The 20,455-nt window shown below is 37.8% G+C and overlaps 2 long non-coding RNA genes across 2 annotated transcripts in view; both read left to right on the top strand.

Moving 5' to 3' along the window:
* LOC308640645 overlaps positions 1-20,455 on the top strand; it is a 357,814-nt gene that overhangs the window by 74,443 nt on the left and 262,916 nt on the right. The gene's annotated exons all lie outside the window — the stretch shown is intronic.
* Positions 4,755-8,890, top strand: LOC308640643. The gene is made up of 3 exons (XR_014020324.1): positions 4,755-4,875; positions 5,056-5,116; positions 8,674-8,890. It is a non-coding gene; the product is annotated as an uncharacterized lncRNA (long non-coding RNA).

Here is a 20,455-nt window from a genome sequence, read left to right on the forward strand (position 1 = left end):
CTCTCTCTTCTTCTCTTTGTTAGCATGGCTAACGGTCTGTCAATCTTATTTATTTTTTCAAACAACCAACTTTTATTTTTATCAATTTTTTCAATCTTTTTTTTTGTTTCAATTTCGTTGATTTCTATTCTGATTTTAATTCTTTCTTGCCTTCTGCTACATTTGCTGTTGTTTTGCTGTTCCTTTTCTAGGGTTTTGAGATGAAGTGTGAGTTCATTTATTTGTTGGTTTTTTCTTTTTTTTAGGAATGACGTCTAGGCAATGAATTTCCCTCTTAAAACTGCTTTCATTGTGTCCCATAGATTCCGATATGTTGTGTCTGTATTTTCATTTATTTCTAAGATTTTTTTGATTTCCTCCTTTATGTCTTCTGTAACCCATTGATCATTCAGTAACGTATTGTTCATTTTCCATGTGATGCAGGATTTTTCCTTCCTTCTTTTATCATTGATTTCCAGTTTCATTCCATTATGATCAGATAAGGTGCATTATATTATCTCCACCCCTTTATATTTACTAAGAGTTGCCCTATGGCATAATATATGGTCTATCTTTGAGAAGGATCCATGTGCTGCTGAGAAGAATGTGTATCCACTTGATGATGGTTGATATATTCTATATATGTCAGTTAAGTCTAGGGTATTAATTGTGTTATTGAGTTCTAGAGTTTCTTTATTCAGCTGTTGTCTGGTGGATCTGTCCAAAGGAGAGAGCGGTGTGTTGAAGTCACTGATAAGCATTGTGTTGTGGTCCATTTGACTCTGGAAGTTGAGGAGAGTTTGTTTTATGAACGTTGCAGCACCATTGTTTGGTGCATATATATCGATAATTGTTATGTCTTGTTGGTGGATGGTTCCTTTTAACAGTAAATAGTGGCCTTCTTTATCCCTTTTGATTAACTTAGGTTTGAAGTTGATTTTATTCGATATGAGTATGGCCACTCCTGCTTGCTTCCGAGGACCATGTGAGTGGTATGATTTTTCCCAGCCTTTCACTTTCAACCTGTGTATGTGTTTTCCTATCAAATGAGTCTCCTGAAGGCAGCATATTGTTGGATTTGTTTTCTTAATCCAGGTTACTAGCCTTTGTCTCTTGATTGGTGAATTTAAGCCATTAACGTTTAAGGTTACTATTGATATATTGTTTGTACTTCCAGACATGCTTATTTATGTATTTATTTTAATATGGTTCGTTTTTCATTTTTGGTTATATTTTTTGTTCTTCCCTTTACTGGGTTACCTCCCAATGTTAGTTTTGGGCGCTGTTTTTCAGTTCCTCTTCTTGTAGTGTTTTGCTTAGAATGCCTTGCAGTGCTGGTTTTCTGGCTGCAGATTCTTTTAACTTTTGTTTATCATGAAATATTTTAATTTCATTGTCAAATCTGAAGCTTAATTTTGCTGGATACAGTATTCTTGGTTGGAATTGATTATTTTTCAGCGTTTGAAATACGTTGTTCCAAGATCTTCTTGCTTTCAATGTCTGTGATGAAAAATCAGCCGTTAACCTAATTGGTTTACCCCTGAATGTAATCTGCCTTCTTTCTCTCATAGCTTTTAATATTCTCTCCTTGTTCTGTATGTTGGATATCTTCATAATTATGTGTCTTGGAGTTGGTCTATTAGGGTTTTGTATGTTTGGGGTCCTGTAGGCTTCCAGGATTTGGCAATCCATTCCATCTTTCATATCTGGGAAATTTTCTAGGATTCTTTCATTGAATAGGTTGTTCATTCCTTTGGTTTGAATCTCTATACCTTCTTCTATCCCGAAGACTCTCAAGTTTGTTTTTTTTATAACATCCCATATTTTTTGAATAGATTGCTGGTGATTTTTGAGCATCCTTTCTGTGTTGACTATATTCTTCTCAAGTTGATACACTTTGTCTTCATTATCTGATGTTGTGACTTCTATTTGATCTAGTCTATTTGTAATATTCTCGTTTGAGTTTTTAATTTGGTTTATGGTTTCCTGCATTTCTAGGATTACTGTTTGATTTTTTTTAAATCTCTATCTCCTGGTATAGGTCATTCTTTGCCATTTGAATTTGCCTATTTAATTAATTTTCAAAGTAGACTTTCATTGTTTGGACTTGCTGTCAAAAGTCTTCTCTAAGATTCTGTTCCATGTGAGTTAGGTATGCCTTGAGTTCTTTGTCCATTTTTCTGAAGCCTCTAGGTTCTCCTGTGAATTTAAGCTTTCCTGCATTGTTTGTAATCCTTTTTTCCCTTGTTTTTTTATGGTGCTCATGTTGCTTTCCAACTCTGTTTGACTGCTGTGTTTCTGTTTTCTTCTTTAAATTTGTTTTGGTTTTCATAGTTCCAATGTATCTCCTTTGTGTTGGGAGACAATGTTTAGAGATGTTGGGTTTAATTGTGCTTTACTGTGAATTCATTAGTTTCATTAGAGGCCTACAGAATTTGATGGCATGTACAGAATTGAGGTTTGAACTTAGGATTTTATGATGAGGTTGTGCGCTTTGATGTTATGGAGGTTAGTATATGTTGGCTTCTTTGGGGGGTTGCTCAAACGCAGGTGGATATTAACAAGAGAATAGACAGGAGTATTTGGGGGTAGTTAAGGGCTTAGTTGGACTATGGACTGATTCGTAGTATTCATCTATTTTCATTTAGTAAGTTGTACATAATCTGGGTGGTCGTGCTTAAGAGGAAAGATGGGGAAAAAGTAAGGAAGCAAACCAATAAAGAGAGAGGGAGAGAGGAAAGAAAGAGAAAAGAATAGAAAAGAAAAGGAAATGATAATAAAAAAATAATAAATTGCAGTAAAATAGAAATTACATTTAAAAAAATAATAGTATAATTGTAGAAAAGAAAAAGAAATAAAATTTAAAAAAAAATTAAAAAAAATTAAAAGAAAAAGGGACACTGTTAGGCTTCTATTTTCTTCGCTTCTAATAGGTGGTGCTGTGTCTTCCGCGCCACGATTTTGTCCTCTGGCTATAGGAAGCAGTCCGTATGAGGCCGCTCCCTCCTCCCCCCACTGGTGTCTCTCAAAACCTGTTAACTTAGGTTAATTTTTGGTTTCTAGTCCCCTGGCTCCTCCTGTCAGCCAGGTCTATCCCCGTGTGGTACCTCTCGGCAGTTCAAACTACACTCTGTGCCTGCAGTTTCCTGGACGTGGAGTGCGACTTTTGGGAACCGACACCTTATTGTTTTGATTTCCTCCGATAGCCTCTCCTCCTAGAGCTGGCGAAACAGGTTTTGTTTTTGCCGCTGGTGGGAGGGAGGAGTTGGGGGTCAGGTGCCTTTGCCTTTCCCCCACACCTCTACTCAGATTCACTCTGTTAATCACGCCCCCGGAAAGCCGGGGAGAGATCTTATGTGATTTCTCCGCTGTATGGAAAATGGTTTTAATGTCACAGACCTGTTCTATCACTAAATGAGATGCGATCAGTCTAAAATTGGCGATGGTGGCGTCAGCTCTCCAAGATGGTGGCCGCTGGCTTCCTCAGTGGTCTGACTGGTGTGGAGGACAGGACTGGACCACTTCTTTCCCCTGTCTCAAATCCAGAATTCAGCACTGAGTACAGTGAGGGCACAGCCAGAAGGCGCCTGCAGAATCAGCAGCGCCGTATCTCTGCGTTGCTACCTCACCATTTCCCAGCGAGCGCCGCAGTCTCTAGCAGCGGGGTGAGGCACTGAATAAGCAGCTTGAATCTCCGTGCAGACAAATCGCTGGCGGTTGAGCCCCAGTAACCGATCCTCGGGCGATGGAAATCCTTCCTCTAGGTTTTGGTGCACCCCAATTTTGCTGGAAATTCCACAAAGATAGCTTTTGGCCATTCTAACTCGTCACTCACCCACACAGTGATGCAGTACACGGGGGTGATGCACTCCATCCGCCGCCATCTTCCAAGTCCTCATTGAGTTATTTCTAAGACACATGCCATCATTCCACTTACCCCATTCTGCTTTGACAGTAACCACAAGAAACTATCAAATTGTTGTGTTTATTAATAAATAAATTAAATTAATCAGAGAATTCATGTTTGTTTTGGTCATTTAATAGTAAGGTAGTTGACTAAATTTGTTCTGGAGTAAAGCACCTGCAAACTTCTAGTTGTTCTTAGTGTAATCACACAGAATGAGCTCCATCTCCAGTTAACACATTGTGACCACATGTGTAAAATGTTGTCTAAATGTTGTCTGTGAAGGAATCTCCTTCGTGACCCCATGCCCAGAGGGTGGGAGTGGGGGCTGGTTCTAGGCATTTCTTTAAGTATGGAACAATAGACTTTCAGAGGAAACAAGACATCAGTAAATACCATGTTGCCTATATTAACCTTGTAGGTACAGGGAGCCACTGAAGTTGACAGAATCTCTCTCAAATGCTTAGTTTCATGATTCCTGCATTTTTCTACTCATCACCTTTCTTTTCTAAACATAAGTACTATCAGAAGTGCTTATATTAGATCTGTACCACACAGGACATTTGTAGGACATGTAATAGAGGTGCAACCATTAAAGAAGTTAGGAGTGATCTGGGAGCCTGTCTTACTTCCTGTGAACTCCCCAAAGGAAGGGTATAAATCACTATGATGTTTGCCTTCTGAGTAGCCAATTTCTAGTGTTGGAATGGGTGTAAGAAATTGAGTGCAGTAAAGATTTGATGGACCAAATCATGGAATTAATCAGGAGGCCAGGGAATCATGTGAACATCATGCATGTTGACTGCAGATTTCTCATGCTCTCAATCTTTCCTGGCCTCCACTATACATTTGTGGGATATTTCAGATCTCAGTGACCTTTGAGGATGTGGCTGTGAACTTCACCAAGGAGAAGTGGGCTTTTCTGGATGCTTCCCAGAAGAACCTTTACAGAGATGTGATGCTGGAAGTCCTCAGAAACCTGGCTTCTATAGGTAATAATGTTGATTTTAAAATTAATGAATTCGAGAACTCATGTTTATTTTGGTCATTTATGTAGAAGGTGAAAAGGAAATCAGTTGATGAATTATTGAAGCATAAATGGCACCTAAAATTTGGCAAAGCATTTCTAGCTCCTAAATATTCATAAAGATTGTTATGTTGTCTCATTTTAGGAAACAATTGGGAAGACAAGACCACTGAAGATCAGATTGAAAACTGTGGAAGCAACCTAAGGTAACTCTACTCACAAGAGGAATTCGTGAGAAAATCTGAGAACTGTCATATAATTTTTAAAGCAAACCAACCGAAGAAGTATGCATAATTGGAAATGTATTTATTCTTATAATATTTTTTACCAGAAATATATACTTATCTGTGACAGGTATTCAGTCTTTTCAAAGTATTTGACATGCAAAAAGTACTATGAAATTGCATATGTGAATATGACTATGTGAATAATAGCCATAGAGAAGCTGTGTTGCAAAGGATTATTTCCTTTCAATCTCTTTATTTTCAGGGAACTTTAACAAGTCAGAAAATCTAGCCTTTACGTGATGTTGGTAGAAATGTAAAGACCTATAAATAAATAGAAAACTGTGAATGAGTTAGGTATCAATTATGTGCTGGTCACTTCTTCTTCAAAGAAGTCCTATGGTAAACTTGAAACTTTCCCCACAGAATAGTGTGGGGAAACCTTCAAATCAATTCCAATTCTTAATCAAACAAAGAAAAATTTTAATAGAGTAAATCCATGTGACTTCATTATGTGTGCAAAATATTTCATATGTCCTTCATTCCTTCATAGGCACATCACATCTCACTCTGGACACAAATACTATAAGCATGAAGAAGGTGAAGAGAAGCCATGTGCATTTAAACAATATAGGAAATCTCTGGTTTCTCTCAGAAGTGTTCACACACAAATGTTGTTACAAACTGGAGATAGACCATGTGAAAGTACAGTATGTGGGAAAGTCATCAGTTGTTCCAATGACATTCAGAGACATGAAGAAACTCATCCTGGGTGGCAACCCTATGAATGTCAACAATGTGGTGAAGCCTCTTCTTCTCACCCAGGTGTTCAAAGACACATGATAACACACAGTGGAGGTAAACCTTTTCAATGTGAGGTATGTGGGAAAGCCTTTCATTTCTCCTCTTTATTTAGAAGACATGAAAGAACTCATTCTGGAGAGAAACTCTATGAATGTAAACAAGATGGTCAAACCTTTATTTCACAGACAGTTCTTCAAAAGGCAGGATCACACACACAGGGAATGCACATTTCAAATGTAAGGTATGTGGGAAAGACTTTGCTTATCCCAGATTACTTAGAATACATCAGAAAACACATACTGGAGAGAAGCCCTATGAATGTAAGCAGTGTGGCAAAGCCTTTGGTAGATCTGGTGACCTTCACATACATGAAAGAACTCACACTGGAGAGAAGCCCTATGGATGTAAGCAGTGTGGCAAAGCCTTTGCTACATCTCGTCAGCTTCATAAACATGGAAGAATACATACTGGAGAGAAGCCCTATGAATGCAAACAATGTGGAAAAGCCTTTGCTACACCCTATATGCTTAACAGACATGGAAGAATACACACTGGAGAGAAGCCCTATGAATGTCAACAATGTGGAAAAGCCTTTGCTAGATCTGGTGACCTTCACACACATGGAAGAACTCATACGGGAGAAAAGCCCTATGTATGTAAGCAGTGTGGAAAAGCCTTTGCTACATCCCGTCCACTTCATACACATGGAAGAATACATACTGGAGAGAAGCCTTATGAATGCAAACAATGTGGAAAAGCCTTTGCTGCATCCCATCTGCTTCATGCACATGGAAGAACACATAGTGGAGAGAAGCCTTATGAATGCAAACAATGTGGAAAAGCCTTTGCTGCATCCCCTCTGCTTCATGCACATGGAAGAACACACACTGGAGAGAAGCCCTATGAATGTAAGCAGTGTGGAAAAGCCTTTGCTAGATCTAGTTGCCTTCAGATTCATGGAAGAACACATACTAGAAAGAAACCCTTTGGATGTCAACAATGTGGAAAAACATTTGCTTCATCCCGTCATCTTCGCATACATGGAAGAATGCATACCGGAGAAAAGCCCTATGAATGTGAACATTGTGGGAAAACCTTTACTGCTGCCTATAACCTTCAGATACATAAACAAACTCATACTGGAGTGAGGCCCTATGAATGTAAGCAGTGTGGGAAAGCCTTCATTCGGTCCTCTCACCTTCACTCACATGAACAAACTCATACTGGAGAAAAGCCCTATGATTGTAAGCAGTGTGGCAAAGCCTTTGCTACATCTAGTAAACTTAAAATACATGGAAGAGTGCATACTGGAGAGAAGCCCTATGTATGTAAGGAGTGTGGCAAAGCCTTTCGTAGATCTTGTGACCTTCGCAGACATGAAAGAACTCATAATGGAGAGAAGCTTTATGTATGCAAACAATGTGGCAAAGCCTTTGCTGCATCCCATCAGCTTCATAAACATGGAAGAACACATACTGGAGAGAAGCCCTATGAATGCAAACAATGTTGAAAAGCCTTCACTCAGTCCTCTTACCTTCACTCACATGAACAAACTCATACTGGAGAGAAGCCTTATGAATGTCAACAATGTGGAAAAGCCTACACTACTGCCTTTTACCTTCGGATGCATAAGCACACTCATACTGGAGAGAAGCCCTAAGAATGTAGTCAGTGTGGCAAAGCCTTTGCTAGATCCAGTGACCTTCACAGACATGGAAGAATGTATATTGGAGAGATGCCCAATGAATGTCAACACTGTGGAGAAGCCTTTGCCACATCTTGTCGGCTTCACACATGTGAAAGAGCACGTACTGCATAGAAGTTGTATGCATGAAAACAATTGGTAAACTTTTTTGTTATTACTGTTTCACTCATATACATGTAGGAAGATTACTGGAGAAAAATCCTTTGAATGTGAAATATGGTAAATAAGTATTTCATGTCATCCTCAAAGACAAGAGGCTCACACTGCTGAAAATGTGTGTGTGTGTGTGTGTGTGTGTGTGTGTGTGTGTGTTTGTGTGTGTATGTATGTGTGTGTGTGAGAGAGAGAGAGATCAATCAATCAATCGATCCACTGGGGATTTAGTCTGGTGGTGCTCTACCACTGAGCTACATTCCAGTTCCTTTTTACTTTTTATTTTGAGACAGGGACTTGCTGAGTTTCTTAGGATCTTCCTAAGGTGCTGAAGCTAGCCTCCAACATTGACTCTTCAGAATCAGCCTCTCGAGTCTCAGGAATTAAAGGCATACACCACCACATCCAACTGAATAACTCTTTAAATGTGAAAAATATCACAAATCATTCCATTTTCCCTGTTGCCTTCAAAGCCATTTCACTCACATTGAAAAACAAACCCTCTGAATTTGGGGGATTTGCTACATTCTGTCAGCTTCGTTTCCTTTCTTATATATGAAAACACTCATGCAGAGAAGCCCTGTGAATGTGAGAAATGTGGGAAATCTTCTAGTTTTCTCATTTTTTTCCTAAGGACTGGGAATATTGTTTTGGAATAAAAAGAATAAATCCTATGCAAGTAAGAAACATGAAGGGTTCAGCCATTCTAGTTTTGTTCAGTTGTATGAAAGGACTCATACTGTAGAAAATGCTGAGGTTAAGCCATGTGGGGCAGTATTAAGCTTTCGGAGTTTTCTCCAAAGGCATAAAAGAATTCACATCTGTGAAAATCCTTTTTCTATCTTTAAAAATTGCAGTAACACTTTCAACTTTCCAGGTCCCTTTGAACAGCATTTAAGAAATCACACTGGAGAAAAGCCCTGTATGTAGAAATGTGGTGAGAACTTTGCTTGTTTCAGATCCATTTGAACTTGTTCACACTTGAGGAAAATTTTATTTTATTTCATTTTATTTATTTATTTTTGGATAACCACTGTAGGTGTGTGAAAATGGTGTGTGTGCCTTCATTTCTTTTTTTCTTTCTTTCTTTTTTTTTTTTTTTAAATCTATTCAGAGGTAACAAAATTGCACCCTGGGTTGGAGAGGAGTATTGCATCAGCATGAAGATTTGAAAGCTACATGTTTTTCTGGGTTAAGTCTCTCTTATTGTTAGATTCCATTTTCCTGGGTTAATTCTCTCTTATTGTTAGATTCCATTTTCCTGTATTTTAAGTCTTTTGTGTCTAATGTTTCATTACAAATTGTGTATGTTAGTTTAGGCCTCTCTACTCCAGCCTTTGGTACAGATTGGTGAAATGGCTCTTCTGAACTTCTTTCCTCTCTTTCTTTGTTCAGATTTCACCCAGGAGTGCGCTACCACTGAGTTTCTCCACAGTCTTTTTAATTGTTATTTTTTAAGATGGGGTGAGGCTGGCAGCTGGGACCATAGGAATATGTCTGTGTACCCTGCAGCTGGCCTCTTCCTTTTCCTTGATTGCTTATTGATCTATTGATGACTCTGGGACCACCACTCTTGTCACTTGTGCTTGTTCTAAGGCTCATGTATTGTGCTGTATGTAGGCACATTAAAGAGAATTATAAAATAATGTCATTTGTGTATATTGTTTAGAGAGGCACTTTCTCAAAATATATTTTGCCCTATACTTGAGTTGCTTTTTCTTTTCTTTCCCAAGTTCTGGTGACCGAATCCTGCCTTGTGCATGCTAGGCAGGCATTCTAGCACTGAACGCTCCATAGCTCAGGTGGTGAGTTTGCTGCTGCTGTGAGTGTTTACCCCACTGATAACCACATCAGCAGATGTAGCTCTGCAGGTGTTTCCTCCACAATTGCAGCTAATCTCTTCCTTCTTAAAGGTCTTTTATACCGGTGATTTTTTTTTAAACTACATCCAACTTAGGTTTTCTCCCCATGAATAATACTTAGGTGGAATATGCCAGAAAACCCAGGCTTGATTTCTCTCTGTGATTTGGAGTACCTCAGTAGCCCTGGAAAAAAATTTTGTGATGGTTTTCTTAATACACACTACATGACCAAAGGCTTGGTAAGGAGCATCCCAGTCTGATGTCCTAATATAGCGGCACTCCCTTCTCCACAAAATAATCTTAAATAAGCTTCTCAAGAGACCTTCACCATAATTTTCTTTCAACAGAATGTCAGGAAAAGATTTTGCAAAGATCTCAATGTGGGTTATAACACAGACTTCTGCTTTTGTGGCAAAGCTTGGAAGACCTCTGACCAATCTTTCAATTGGTACACAAAGCACTTTCTGTGAACTAATCAAAACAACAACAAACAATCACCTTTATGTATACACCTACAAAAAATATAAACCTCCATCCCTGTCCCACTGGATGTAAATGAAGATCAATTAAATTCCAAGCAGTGATCCAAAAAATATTAAGTGATACCCCTCAGAACCCTGCAGCTAATCAATGTGCTCCTGGAACATTCCTTGGGTGTCTAGCCTCATGTGTCCTACATCACTAATAAAGCTACAGCCTCCAATCAGGTGATATTGTGCAGTACTTGCTGTGGAGAGGGCTGTTTCTGCTCAGGCTAAAGGATTCAGTTACTTGTCCTAAGGATTCAAAGACTTCTGAGCAAAACCTCACCCACAACCTAATCAGGTGTCATGGATCTTGTGTGATCATTGGTAAGAGTTCCTTACATACTTGTGGCCAAATATTGAAATTTGCCACCATGTCAAAGATGGGTTGATTGTCACTGCTATCTCTGTTCCAGCCTTTTGCTGTGTCTCGGTGTTCATTTGGAGTGGAAGGCTAAAAGAGTGTATTGTGGCCCTCCTGTTTTTGATAAATACAGCCTAAGCTATCCAGTAAAACTTCTTCTTTAAAAAATAGTTTTGAATGCTTCCCAAGATTTCCAAAACCTTTCTTTGCAGCTAATGAGTCAGTGTGGCAATTTCCTAGTTTTACGTTTTTGATTTAGTAGAAATATTGCATAGAGGTGTGTGAGCACTTGATGCAGTCTGGACTTCTTTGTATTAAATCCATTTGCCAAAGGCAGTAGTTGCAGGCTTGCTCCTGGGCAGTGTGAGGGACTGGAGTGAATACAGCTGTCCTGGGATGTGGGCATTCTTTGTAGGAGTTCAGTCTTGGTGAGGACATCAGTGCAGGAATCAAGACTTTTAGGAGGGCTTCAGAATCTCCTGACAGGACCTGCCTGTCTTTTTTGGACAATAGTGTTGTCTTGTGAGCTGGCAGGTGGATGGCTACCTTCTGATGGATTTGGGTTTGTAGCTGAACAAATAGTGAGAATGTACAATGATTAAATGAGAATTAAAATATTCTTTGTCATACCAAAGACATAATTTGGGGGCCAAACATAATAACAAGTAACCTCTTGGACCTTGAAGCACATATTTTCCTTCATGTATGCATTTTCTCACAAACTTTTGTATTGTGATGCTTATGTGAAACAAACTGAGATAAACATGGAGAGGTTTATTTAATGGCACAGTGTACTAGAAGTTTTAAAGACTTGCAGCAGGCTTAGATTCCACTATTGTTAAAATTTTATGAAAGACTCTGAAATTCGAAAAATTCTTGAGAATCCCCAGGTGCTGTGGCATACACCTGAAATACCAGTGGCTCAAGATTCTGAGGCAGGAGGATTGTGATTCTTTTTATCACTTTTTTTAAAGAGAGAAAGAATTTTTTAATATTTATTTATTTTTTAGTTTTCAGTGGACACAACATCTTTATTTTATTTTTATGTGTTGCTGAGGATTAAACCCAGCACTCCACGCATATATAATTTTTTTTTTCTAAGGATCAAACCCAGTGCCTCACACATGCTAGGCACATTGTCAACCACTGAACCACAACCTTAGCCCAAGGGTTGTGGTTTGTAAGGTGGCCTCCCTGGATAACAAGGAGTAAAGAACTCAGTGATACCGTCTCTAAGAAGTAACTCAAATAATAAATAAAAAAGAAGGCTGGGAGGTGGCTGAGTGGTTGAGTGCCACTGAGTTCAATTCCCAGTACCTCCAAGAAAAATGCATTAGGAACCAAGTTTTAATAAACCGTATGATGGGTGGATGGACTTGTCCATTATATTGTTTTCTTCTTTGGATTCTCAGGCATGGTTTATTAATTCAGGAACTCTGTAAAATTCACCGATTCAATAAAAATCAATTGTATGGTTTTAAAAAAATAATAATATAGCAAGGTCCATGAGGAGAAGCTTCCTGCTCTGGGAACCCTCAGTAATTGGTAGTCATCACAAGTGGCCATAATGTCCTTTTCATAAAGAGTTTGTGAAAGCTTGTATTGTGCAGGAGTCTATGAAGGTGCTAAACGTGCCTGTCTTTTCAGAGCCTTTGGTGGAGAAATTCCATATGGAGGTCTCTGATTTATAGATGATGTCATTGGGGAACTCAAGTGAAACTGATAAGTGAAGAACACGTTACCACCTGGTCCAGGGCAGTCTAAAAGGGGTCAGATTTTCTTGTCTTTAAGGAGTGTGTCAAGCAACCTTGGAGGAGGATGTCAGCAAATTATGATGTGCTCCTGCAAAAAACGTGATGCTGTGAGTCTCTGCTCAGGTCATTTGTGAAAAGCTGATGAGTAGTCTGAAAATTTATTTGGTCCTGTTAGTGATAAGGACAATTTGCATTAGAATGCTATTGAAATAGAGAAAACAGAAAATATTAGCCAAATCTGAGGCCAAAATATATACCAGTTGTTGATTAGATAGGATTAGTAATTCTCATTATATTTGGTATTGGGTATTGATACTTAAAGACAGGTTCACCAGTGGAACTGGTGAAACATGCAGTTGACTTAGCAAGGAACTTTGTGCCTGAGAAAAAGGTCAAAGCTGAAAAGTCTCCCAAAACAGAGTCTCCCCCATGGAGAGCATTGCCATAGCAACCAGGCATCCTATACATTTGCATAGAAACTTTTCCAGTCACCAAGCATGCCACTGCCATTACATCATTAGAAACCTCCATCTCAGACACTTGTCTCCCAATCACTGTCACTGGTCTCCACAGGGGATTGAACCCAAGGCTGCTTTACCACTGAGCTACACCCTCACCAAGCCCCCCCCCACTCTTTTTTCTGTTGAGACAGTGGTGGACTCGGTTGCCCAGGCTGACCTCACAGTCATCTAAAACTGCAGCAATGTGGTCTCCGAACCGCTACCCCAATGGCAGTCCCATTTGCTGGGAACTCAGCTGAAGTGGTTCAATTAAAGTGATGACTTTGGAATTCTATAGGATGTGACTACTGTTTCCAACCCATTCTACCAGGCCTGGTAGAAATTTGCAAGTCCATTTCTAAGTCTCCAGATCATAAGAAAAAAATATATTTTTTTTTTTTTTACAATTTTACACAGATGGACCAATATCACACAGACCCTAAGTACTTGGTAATGAGGGTAGGGATTATGGGAAACTTGTTGGAATTGTGTGGATCCATCCTAACTTCTGATTTGTCTTCCCTATTTTCTCTCTCACACATTATAGTACAAGGGGTTCTTAACCACTAAGCCACATCCCCAGACCCTCTTTCATCCCATGACGGTAGAATGCAGATATATACACTTTGGTATATCATACTTGGATCAGATATCATTTCTCATTTTTCTGAGTGTCCATGTTGCAGAATCATATTAGTCATGTAGTCAAATATATACATACAGTAATGATTTCTGTTTCAATCTACTACTATCTTTCCTATTCCCACATCCCTCTCCCCTCCCTCCCATCACTTCCCCCAACCTAATGTAAGGTAAAGCTATTCTGCCCCAGTGCCCCCTCCCTCCTGAATTAGCATCAGCATAATAGAGAAAACATTTGTCTTTGATTTTGCGAGACTGGCTTATTTCACTTAGCATGATATTCTCCAACTCCAAACATTTACTAGAAAATGCCATAATTTTAGCCTACTTTCCACCTGACTAATATTCCATTGATTGTATATACCACATTTTCTTTATCCATTCATCTTTCGAGAACCACCTAGGTTTGTCCATAGTCCAGCTATTGCAAATTGAGCTGCTATAAACATTGATGTGGCTGCTGAGGAGGTCATACATGTGAAAATATTTTTTTTTTAAAAAAGCAAGTTGCTGAGCAGGAGAAAATATTTTACATTACATATTTAATTATTTCATAGTATTCAGACTATAAAAGGAACTCTAGTGACTCCATAATAAAATGATCAACAAATTAAAAAATGAATTCTGAATTGTGAACCCCTCAGATATTTCTGCTACTCATTATGGTGTTTTCTGAGAATGATTTTCAAAATGCTAATTGTTACTTTTTGCTCCCAGTCATCTGGAAGTTTCTAGAGAAAGTTTCTAGTCATCTGCACTAGGCCTAAGTTCCAGTGGTTTTGCTAACTTCTGTTTCTGGAAGAATTGCTTCTCTCTCAACTCAATTATAGGTACCAAAGAGGAAAACAAAAGAAACTACCAATAGAGTCAATCATATTTGAGCACTTTCTGAGTCCTGACCTACCCTTGTTCACCCCAGTAATAATTCCAGGCCTTCCAGTTGTTTTCAGAAGTAGTTTCTCCATGTACTGAGCATCTAAAATTAGTGACTTCTGTTCCAGGGAGTATATCCTAAACATCCAATTTCTATAAGCAACAGAGACTGAGCATGTGCAAATATTCATACATTACAAATAGTTGGATTTGCATTGTTTGTAACTACTTCCAAAAACTAAAATTTGTAGCAGTCCTGTTAAAAATGTGTTAGAAACCACAGATTCCTGTTTCACCAAAGAAAATACAGTACACTCTTCTTCTAGCTACTTGAGAGCCTGGAATATAACACACTTGCCTCAGAAATTTAATGCATCAGTCAAATGAAAACTTTCCTTCACCCTATGCAGTCTTGTCAGAATGCCTATGATAAAAATCTGAAAGATAGGGGCTGGGGTTCTGCCTCAGTTATAGAGTGTTTTCCTAGCACATGGGAGGCACTGTGTTCAAGCATCAGAACCATATAAAAACAAATAAATAAAATAAAAGTTATTTGTCTATATGACTAGTAAGTAAATAAGTAAGTAAGATATTTAGAAGTAAAAAAATAAAAATCTGAAAGATAGTAGGTAATCCAGAGCATATGAGCATGGATATAAAGATTCACTTGTAAAAATGCTGGTGAGAATATAAATTGAATAAAGCTATTTTTGAAAATGGTATTAAGGTTCTTCAATAAGTGAAAATAAAAATGTCATATGATTCAGTAGTAGTAATTCTGGGTATGTATCTAAAAAAAATTGGAGCAATTAGATCATAGAAAAGACTATATTTTCATTGTAGTATTTTTCACAGAACCTGGTAAAAGAACTGAAGTACCTTTAAGGTAAATGGTAGGTTGTTCATGGTGCCACATACCTGTATTCCGAGCAGCTGGGGAGGGTGAGACAGGAGAATCATGAATTTAGAGCCAGTCTCAGCAACATATTAGCCAGCCACTAAGCAAATCAATGAAATCTTGTCTGTAAATAAAATATAAAAAAGGAGCGGGTGATGTAGCTCAGTGGTCAACTAGCTCTGATTTCAACACACAGCATAATAAATAAATAAATAGTCTCAACACATTGACCCTATGCTTTATTTTCCAAGAAGCAATTTACTTGCACCCTTTTTGGATTAACTGGACAAGATGTGTTACATCTTTAACGACCTATTATCTGCAGGAGAAATGCAGGTTGAAAATAATGTTTGTAAGAGGAACGCAAGTTACACTAAAGGGGAGACTTCCATGATCTTGTTAAAGACCAGATTCTGGAACTCAGGGAAATAAAGATAATTCCTACTCACCATAAAATCTGCAAGAGTTTATGATTAAAAATTCAATTATAAATCATGAACATGAGGCTAGTTAACCTAAAGTTTTCATGGCCCTGGATACTTGAGAGTTTGATATTATCCTGTTGTCAGTGCAAAGTCAAGAAGTGTACCTGGGCAATATTCTTTAGAATCTTTTTTTGGATCTCTAATAAAATTGGAGAGAAAGAGAGCCATGCTCTTCTCTTTACAGAGAGGACACATTCTCTCTCTTTAAAGTGTCACCTTTTTCTTCCTTCACATCACTTCTAATAAACTCATTGTGTCTGCTTTTTTCTCATGTGAAATGCTCTCAAGGAGAAAGCAAAATCTATAAATTGTCATCCAGTTCTTGGAGGAAAAATTAGAAATACTGCATCCATTTGAAATATAGCATAAAAATAGTTGATAAGGCAAAGAGGGAATGCTGGCATTAAAATTGTGAACAGAGCTGAGTGCAATGCTGCACTCCTGTAATCCCAGGGTCCTGGAAGGCTGAAGCAGAAGGATCATGAGTTCCATGGCAGCTTCAGCAAGGGAGAAGTGCTAAGCAAATCAGTGAAACCTCTTTCTTTAAATAAAATACAAGATACTGCTGGTGATTTGGCTCTGGGGTCGAGTGAGCCAATAAGTTCTAGAATGACTTGTTATGCTGTGACAATTAATTGACCCACCATAGGCTGGAACTCAAGATTCAATCACAAGTTCCACAGAAGTCACATGGAAAATATCTGGTGTCTTATAGATAATGTGGTTAAGTTGTTTTTGCACCCTCTGTCTGACAGGGTCACAGCATGGGGGATGACATGGCAGAGCTACACCATTTCGAAACTGAAACCATGGGGAAGGTTAAATGCATTGTTTATGATACTCATGATATGGATAATAGGGTATACATCAATCAATAATAAAAGTACATGTTGATGGAAATGTCAGGAAAATTCCCCTAATGAGACTAAAGATGTAATTAAGACATGCCTGGAGATGTGTTTTAATGTCTCTCAGGACACAAACAGTAGCGTTATTCCTCAAAAAATTATGAAGAAAATATTACAGATCTCAAGGTTCTTGAGAAAAACTCAACAATTTGCACTAAGCACCACATTCTAAATCTACAATCTGTGCAACATACATTTCCCCCCACTAACAGGCCCTCCTTTGCCTTACACAGGAATTCATGATAAAAATGGGAAACACATTGTTAATATTAGTGGTAAATGGGCTGTGTTGAAGAGCCTGCTTTTTTGTTAAAGTTTACAAGGACATAAGAATAGTTGTATTTTGAAAAAGTATCAAAGAAACTCTTAAAGAAAGCAGTTAAATAGGTCATATGAAAAAGAAAATTACCTTTGTAATTAAAAATAGAATAATATAAAATTAATATACATACATTTTAGAAGCACTTCAGAAAAGTGCTTTTAAGTAATAGGCTTTAACTACTTTAAGTGTTTTATTGGGACTTTACAAGTAAGAAATCTTACCAATTATCATAGGTATGCTTTAAAGTTAAAGGTTAATGATATAATTATACATGTGCTTTAAAGTTAAATGTTAATAATAGGTCAAGTTGCATGTAGTCGAGTTGTGTAGTCTGGCACTTATTGATTGAGGTGAAAATGTAAAAGCTTAATTGTGATTGGCAAAGGTTACAGGAAAATATTTTAAACAATGCACTCAATATCTTAGGTAATTAATATATATCTGAAAATATTGTAACTCTTAAAATTATGTAAATCAAAGAAATTTTGAGCTTTGAAGCTATCCATTAACTACATGAAAAAACACTTGTAAAAAATGTTTAAAAATAAAGGCCCCTCTAGGGGCAGTGGGTACTTCTGAAGGCTGCTCATAACTTGCAACTATAATCCTGTCTCCTCTCTTTCACCTAAGCCACTCATTCTTCAGGATCCCTGGATCTCTGGTACCTAGGGCTTGACCTAAACAAAGGAGATTTAATTTTTTTTCTTTTAAATTTAATGTTGAGTTTGTTGATGGGCTGTATTGAAATATATATAAAATCTGTGATTTGTGCTCATATTCTCATAGCACCCCATACCAATTGGGGGGGGGTAGACATCATAATCCTACCACTATGCTCAAGGCAAAATTGCACATAAGTCTGTTTTTAATTGCTTATACTCCAGAGTCTAGAGATCTGGCACCCTCCATCTCTTTTTCATTTTTTATCGTTAATACTAGAAACTTTAAATTTTATTTGTACTTTTCAAGTACAGCATAAGGTGTGTAGAAATGGTGGGTATATTTTGGACTGGTCTCCTAAAATTAACAAAAGGCAGTTATGCAAGGGTAATGCCATGAATCCTAGAGGACTAGTTAGTAGCATCCTTACCTTTAGGGAAGGTGGCATTCGAAAAGATGTTTGGCACTTAATTGCTGCCTCAGAATTCTTACATTTTACTGACAAAGTTTTACCAGACATTGTAGGCAAGAACTGTAACAGGAAGGTTCTTGCTACAGCTTATGGGCCTGTGTTCAATCTCCTTATGTTTTAATTACAGGAAATGTAAAAGTTAAAAGGGAAGATGATAGATATCTTGTAACATATAGTAAATGCAATTTAACTAATTGTATCACCAGAAATAATAGAGAAAAAGGAACGATGATGCTCCATCAGCCCTCTTTTGTCTTATTACCAGGAAATATTTCAGAGCCATGGTAGGCTGATGCTGCTTTTCAAGTCTTACAACAAATACACGTCCAGCTAGTGAGACCTAAGTGTGCTCTTGGACTCATAATAGTGAGAGTTGTTCCCTTGGTTTCTTTAATTGCTTCCATGGTGACAGCTTTGGTGGCCATATCTCAAATATTCAACATGCAAATTTTCTTAATTATTTGGCTCAGAATACTTTCAAGGCCCATTTGTTTATTCTTGTTGTTAACTCTTGGGCTATGGGTGTCCTATTAAGGAATTTGGAGCCCGACCCCACAATTTGTAGATCGTAGCCAACTTTTTCTTCTATCAGACGCAGTGTCTCTGATTTGATATCTAGCTCCCTGATCCATTTTGAGTTAATTTTTGTGGATGGCGAGAGAAAGGGATTCAATTTCATTTTGTTGCATATGGATTTCCAATTTTCCCAGCACCATTTGTTGAAGATGCTATCCTTCCTCCATTGCATGCTTTTAGCCCGTTTATCAAATATAAGATAGTTGTAACTTTGTGGATTAGTCTCTGTGTCTTCTATTCTGTACCATTGGTCCACCCGCCTGTTTTGGTACCAGTACCATGCTGTTTTTGTTACTATTGCTTTGTAGTACAGTTTGACCTCTGGTATCGCTATACCTCCAGATTCACACTTCCTGCTTAGAATTGCTTTTGCTATTCTGGGTCTTTTGTTTTTCCGTATGAATTTCATGATTGCTTTATCTATTTCTACAAGAAATGCCTTTGGAATTTTGATTGGCATTGCATTAAACCTATAGAGAACTTTGGGTAATATTGCCATTTTGATGATGTTAGTTCTGCCTATCCATGAACAGGGTACATTTTTCCATCTTCTGAGATCTTCTTCTATCTCTCTCTTTAGGGTTCTGTAGTTTTCATTGTATAAATCTTTCACCTCTTTTGTTAGGTTGATTCCCAAGTATCTTATTTTCTTTGAGGATATTGTGAATGGAGTGGTTTTCCTTATTTCCATTTCAGAGGTTTTGTTGCTGATATACAGGAATGCCTTTTATTTATGCGTATTGATTTTATAACCTGCCACTTTGCTGAATTCATTTATTAACTCTAGCAGCTTCTTTGTAGACTCTTTTGGGTCTGTTAAGTATATTATCATGTTGTCCGCAAATAGCGATAGTTTAATTTCTTCTGTTTCTATTTTTATGCCTTTAATTTCTTTTGTCTGTCTAATTGCTCTGGCTAGTACTTCGAGAACTAAATTGAATAGAAGTGGTGATAGAGGGCATCCCTGTCTTGTTCCAGATTTTAGAGGAAATGCCTTCAGTTTTTCTCCGTTTAGGATGATGCTAGCCTGAGGTTTAGCATATATAGCTTTTACAATGTTGAGGTAAGTGGGACTTACTTACTTAAACTAAAAAGTTTTTTCTCAGCAAGAGAAACAATAAAAGAGGTAAATAGAGAGCCTACATCCTGGGAACAAATCTTTACCCCCCACACCTCCGATAGAGTGCTAATATCCAGAATGTACAAAGAACTCAAAAAATTAAACAATAAGATAACAAATAACCCAATTAACAAATGGGCCAAGGACCTCAACAGACACTTCTCTGAGGAGGACATACAATCAATCAACAAGTACATGAAAAAATGCTCACCATCTCTAGCAGTCAGAGAAATGCAAATCAAAACCACCCTAAGATACCATCTCACTCCAGTAAGATTGGCAGCCATTATGAAGTCAAACAACAACAAGTGTTGGCGGGGATGTGAATATAAATAATGAACTTTCCACTTTGAAATTCAAGGAAAGACCTAAATGTTATGCTATAAGTAAGTGTGTGATACTGCTGCCAAATGCAATGCTTCTTAATGGTATTGGAAGTAGCTTCAAAACCATTTGTTGGATATTTGGCAGAATAATGCTTGGATCTTTTGGAGCTGCATCATCAGATTCAAGATACAAAAATGTAAGATTCATTTTTCAGATCCTACCTCTTTAGCTGATCAAATACTTAAAGAATTAAACAGCTTTAACCCTGGAAACATTCTTAAACACTCTGCATGGTATATTCTTGTATTGTTCTCATTGCTACTTATTCTCTCTTGTGTTGTAATTGTAGGATGTTGTGCCCCTAGAAGAAGA

Source organism: Spermophilus citellus (genome assembly GCF_964194105.1).
Source record: "Spermophilus citellus genome assembly, contig: SCAFFOLD_170, whole genome shotgun sequence".
In the NCBI taxonomy this organism is placed as follows: domain Eukaryota; kingdom Metazoa; phylum Chordata; class Mammalia; order Rodentia; family Sciuridae; genus Spermophilus; species Spermophilus citellus.